At 34.7% G+C, this 6,134-nt stretch overlaps 1 pseudogene; it reads right to left on the bottom strand.

Annotated features, from left to right (window-relative positions):
* Window positions 1-597: 597 nt before the first annotated feature.
* LOC149569407 (aquaporin NIP2-1-like) overlaps window positions 598-6,134 on the bottom strand; it is a 39,759-nt pseudogene continuing 34,222 nt past the window's right edge.

The raw sequence follows: 6,134 nt of genomic DNA, 5'->3' as shown, positions 1-6,134 counted from the left end.
ATGGAAGTCCCAATAAGGGAAAATTACACTAACAATCTCATGGAGGCTTAGGCCATTTTATATGTTGTGGAATGGTGTTGTTTGTGGGGATGGTGCAAGATTATCTATGAGTTTGACTCCCAAGTGGTAGTGAACTTGCTTTCCTTGCAGGAGCTTGAGGATGTTAGTTGGCAGTTGGCCATTGTTTTTAATCATATCCTTCTCTTTTGTACCTCTCTTGATTTTGTTAGGTTTACTTACATTCCTCATGAATGGAACAAAGTTGCTGATTATTTAGTCAAATGGGCTTCTAGTCATTCTCACTGGAATATTATGGATAGGGAGCAACTTCCCTTTGTGATGGTGCAAGAATTTGATGATCTTATTGCTTAGGATAGAGCTCCTTGTTGAGCTCTCCTTGTTGTAATCCTTTATGTCTTAATAAATTTTTACCCCTCTTTTTCCAAACTAAGGGGAAAGAGAAACAATCATCATCTAATTGAGTTAATATAACCCTTCATAGAGTTGGATTTAAAGTTAAATGTATAGGGAAAAGAGAAATATGTACATCTAAATATGCTACCTACTTATAACAACCTTGGTTGAAGATTTAACAATTCATATGTTTTGTGCTTCATCTGAGAGGACATACTCTTTATTGGAATCTTTCCAATTTGGAAATGAAGAGATATGCCTAGAGGAACTAGCTGGCAAAGGTGTTTTTGTGAGGCGAATGAAGGTATAAGACCATCCACCCATGATTGTTCCCACGAGAGGACCTATGACACATATCCAAATATGTGTGTATTTTTTGCTTGCCACTATTGGATCCAATGATCTTGCTTGATTCATCGATCCTCTTGAGATGGGCCTATTAAACATTTAGCAGTAGCAACACTGTCAATATTTGTTTAGCCAAAGGAATTTAGATTGTAAGAATACCAATTTGTATAGAATACCCTGCAAAAATGGTTGTTATTGTCACTGTACATCCAACAGTTATCCCTACAAGTTCACCTATCTGAATAGTTAATAACACAATCTTGTTAGATTTATTACATTACTTAGGTTAGTTTCTATGTTTAGTTTAAATAAATAAATTAGATAGATATATAGTTGCTCAGAAGTTATTCCTGTGAGTAATTTTTGTAAGGGAAAATGAGGTTATATAAAGTTGTTCACATATCAATGTGAAATAATTAAGTATCAATTCTATATGTATCCGAATGTATCCAGAAAATTTGAATCAATAAAATCAACATTTTATATTTCAGCTATTTCATTTGGTATCAGAGTAGGTTGATCAATGGGGAGAAGAGTGTTGTAAATGGATTTTGGATAATTAGATCCTAACTTTTGTGGATTTATTGAAGAAAGGTTTGAGATTTATTGTGTAGATATTATAATGTTATATTGTCCATGAATATGTTGTGATTGTTTTTTTATCAGAAATAAAATAGGGATTAGTTGCAGATTACATGCATCACTCAGTTTTTCAATTACATTATTTGTTCTACACTATTGTTTTTTGAACAATGGATAAATTAACTACAATTCCCTAATTTGAAGTGCCTAAGTTTCACACATGGAAAATTAAGATACAATTGCTTTTGATTGAAAAAAATCTATGGGACATTGTTATTGGAACTATTCAGAAACCCCAAGATGCAGATGAAATAACAAAGTGGATGGCTAAAGATCATAGGGCCTTGGCATTGATTGGACTTGGTCTATCAAATGCATATTTCCACCATATTGATCTTTCAAAGATTTCAAAATAAATATGGGACGAGCTTAACATCTTGTTTGGTTTGCAGGCTTCTAGTGCAAAAATCTCCATAAAAAAAAACTCGTTTAGGTTGAAGATGAATTCGTTCACTTCTTAATCAACTTGCAGGTGTGAACTCTAAAGTTGATGATGATGATGCCAAAGCAATCCTACTTAGTAGCATGCCTTCAAGCTTTGATAATATTTTTTTCACTATGAACAAAATGAATCCTAACCTAGAAACTACAATTTCATCTTTAATTTATGAATTAAGTAGAGCCCATAAGAGTCACAATTTTACTGAAGATTGTGTTTTATTTGCTAGAAAGAAATCTGGTGTTCCTAGCAGAAGAGAACTAAAATGTTTTCATTGTCAGCAAAGTGGACATGTACAAATGAATTATTTTCAATGGGCCAAATATCTTATTGATGGGAAGTTGAAGAAAAATACAGCCTTTGTTGTAGTTGAAGGTGAGACACACTTTTGTGATTTTGCAATACATTCAAATAATGATGATTGTGATAGTCCACCTGAAATTGATACACGATTTGTGCATTAAAGAATAACAAATAAGTAAATAAGAGGTTGGAGGTAATGGAGGTTAGAGGATTTTATCATCTCGAGCTAGCTTCTCGCTCAAAGATGATTATCACATGAGAAGCAACTATTTGTGTCCTTGTAAAGTCGGGGCTTGGTAAACTCATCCTTGAAGATAAGAGAAGACTTGATAGATTTGTGTCCCAAAAGAAAAGAGGGGGCTTGGTTGCATGATTGTCCTTCTATGGAGTGAGGAGGGGTAGGATTTGAAGAATGGCATTAGAGACAATCAGAGAAGATGTTGACTTTCGAAGGAAAGGCGTCTATGTGCAAACAATTAGTGGTGATTGTTTCTACGGCACTTGAGGAGGCATTAGAAACACTCATAGGAGATGTGGACTTTCAGAAGAAACATGTCTCATGTGTAGCACCAGAGGAGGCATCAAGCACACTCCATGGAGATGTGAAATTTTGGAGGAACTACATCTCGTTGGGCAAGGAAGTTGGAAAAAATCTTATTATGAGGACAACTTCAGGATTAGGATTTACAATTTGAAGTTGTAGAGAGAAAATCTACTTTCAAAGATTGGTGAAGAAGCCTCATCAAAGTTTGCAGAGGAATAATATTGGTGAAGGCTTTCACTTTTATTGAATTTATGTAATAAGGGGGGAATGTTAGACTTATTTCATTAATTAGGTTAGTTTCTAATAAGGGGGAATGTAAGATCTGTTGAATTAATATAATAAGGGGGGAATGTTAGATTTATTACAATAATTAGGTTAGTTTCTAAGTATAGTTTAAATAAATAAATTAGTTAGATATATAGTTTCTCAGAAGTTATTTTCGTAATAAGGGGAAAATGAGGCTATATAAAGTTATTCACATATTAATGTGAAATAATTAAGTATTAATTTTGTATGTATCCAAATGTATCCAGAATCTGAATATCAGCATTTTATATTTTCACTCTTTCAATCTTATCAGACTACTATTTTAATTTTTTAGTTTTTCTAATCAAATTTATTAACTTATGCTCGGGAAAGTGGTTCAGGAAAACCTATTTCTTATGAGAATGATTAATAAACTTATATTCATAGATAGTGGTTAGGAAGAATCTGTCTTTTATAAAAATGATTAATACGTTTAACATTCATAATAATAAAAGTGATACAATCTACCAATTTTAACACTACTCTAAGGCAAACTTACTGAGCCATGAAATAATAGCCCAATGAAGAGCTTCTATATGCATCCGCTATAAATCTAATCTTCTCTCGATATACTTCACAATCAAATGCATATTTATTGTGTAAAGGATAAAAGAGGACTGACTAAAATGGGCATTCTGACTCGCTCAACAGTTCAAAACAATACATGATCTCATAATTTAAGATAATCGTTTTGATTTTTCTGAACATTAAGGTAGTTCTCTTGCTTTGGTAGAGATCATGAACACACTCAATTAACCCTGCTCTTGAACAAATGGAATCACAAGCTGCTAGTGAATTTAGAAAACTAGCTGCCAACAGGGATTTAAGAGAGGTGGAGAGAAAATATTTTGAGTTTAACCAGTAAAGATCGAGCAGAAATAAACAGTAAATGGCAGATTCTCTAAATGATTCAAGATGATTCACCATCATTAACTTTGATTGGAAGATTCTAAATGATTTAAGTTGACTGAGCAAGAATCTACGTGTAAATGTTTTCCTGTAAATACATTTAGCCTATAATTGTGTCCCTTATATAAAATATGAGTTTATTTGCTTCATTCCACAGATTTTCCAAGGCTTTCAGCTCTCAAGGTTTTTTCTGGATGCTAAAGTACCTCAGATTTTCAAAACACATTATCAATGATATTTCCTATAAATCGTTGCTAATAATAGGCAAAGCTTTATATTGACTAAAAAACAAACTTCTAACAAATATTTAAAACAACAGAGCTTGAGCTATTTTCACTGCAGATTCACAGACACAAAATAGTGATAAATGAATTACATAAGTAAATAGGGTAGTATGTTAAGTGAATTTAGAAGAATATGATTAAACAGAATAGAGTTGGAAAGATCTAATGTTTCGCCTCTTTGAACATCAGCTAAATACAATAAAAAATAAATATTCCTTTCATTTATTTTCATGATAAATTAATTCACATAAATCACCTATCAATAAATTCAACTCAAAAACTAACCAATTTAATTCTAATCACAACAAACTATGTATTTCAGAACCATATCTTACAGATCACGTATTCCAGAATTACCTGCTATCTATATACCAGAACAATAATCTTTTAGCAAATGAAGAACTCAGAAAAAATAATAGTGATAAAAACACAAAACTTAAGCTCATAACACGGGCTAAAAAAATCAAATCATTCCAAGCTTCTTAGTAATAAAAACAGTTGTCCCGTAAATAGAAGTATCAATGTCCAAAAATGACTCAATTGGCATTTAGATTTCAAAGAAAATCCTGCCTTCCATGTGCTGGAGAAGCTGGGTTATGCCTTGAGGACAGCATACCCTGCATAAAATTAAAGGAAAACAGGACGAAAACAGGGGAAAGGAACTAACACAAATTGAAGTCATATTCTGAATGATTTACTAACAAACTAAATCTTTGGAAAGGGGGATAGATGAAAATACCGCAGTGGAATCAGTTGCAAGGGCAGAATTAACGAGCATTAAGAGCTAAGATACGATGATTTCCATAATGAGGGCCTGCAGCACTGGGCCTGAAGGCCTGGTTGTACCAATGTCTGATATTTCAGTAAACATTGCGCCAAGTGTAAACAAGCTGCTACTGATCCACCCGTGCTCCAATATAGGCTGGAACCTACACGTGAATTGCTTCTATTTAATTATTTTTCTACAACTTAAAGTAGGTATTACTGTTGTTTCTGTGTATCTTGATATTGCTATCAGGATTCAACAGCGTAGCTGTTGAGTCAAATTTATTGATTTATGTTTCATAAGTAGTAGTTCACACAAACTCATCTCTCATGAGAATGATTGGAACAGTTAGCACTCATCAGATCTAAGTGATGCTTACATAGGTGAAGCGTCAAGACTTTCTGGAAGAGCACCCAAGTAGGTTTAATCATAGAGGAAACTCTGTAGTGAAGCACGATCGAGCTGAAGTAGTACTAGGATGGTGACCTCCTAAGTCCTAGTACTTCACCACTGCTAGCATCACCTAGATCCAATGGGTACTAAGTGTTCCATTCATTCTTATGAGAGATGAGTTTGTGTGAACCTCTAGCTCACAAAACATGGCTCAACAAGTTTGACTCAACAACTACACAATTGAATCTTGATAGCAAGATTGTGTATGTTTATCTTTGTAAGGGGTTGTTGATTCACAAGATGAAACTCAAAGGTAATGGGCTTGTGTGGCAAAGCTAGGTGCACACAGGTGTGGTGTAGGCGAGGCATGGGTCAAGCCGAGGAGCAAATGGGGCTATGTCATGTGTCGGGCAGGCATAGTTGTGGCGTAGGATATCGTCATGGACTTTATTTGAGGTGTATCCTGGGGCTGTGCCAAGAGATGTTCCCTTTAGCATAGTCATGGTGTAGGCAAGGCATGGAGCCAAGTTGAGGTGTAACGGTAGAGGGTAAGTGCCAGTGTGCATAATGGGTGGCTTGGATAGTCGACCTCCCTTGAGAAGGACGAAGAAGAGTAGTCCTTCCCTCTAGTCTCCAAATGAGATAGAGGTGATGTATAGTCATTAGGAGCAAAGAAGAGTAGCTCCACCATATCATGATGTGGTGAGGTTTGGTGACAAGACAAGGGTCCCTAACTTAGTAAAGTAGAGTAGCTAGAGCCAATGTAGGATGACTCCTTGATGGTTG

This window comes from Cupressus sempervirens, chromosome 3 (assembly GCF_028749045.1).
Source record: "Cupressus sempervirens isolate cs-2001-9-10 chromosome 3, ASM2874904v1, whole genome shotgun sequence".
Classification (NCBI taxonomy): domain Eukaryota; kingdom Viridiplantae; phylum Streptophyta; class Pinopsida; order Cupressales; family Cupressaceae; genus Cupressus; species Cupressus sempervirens.
The sequence above is the reverse complement of the archived record's forward strand: the minus strand, read 5'-3'. Positions and strand labels throughout refer to the sequence as shown.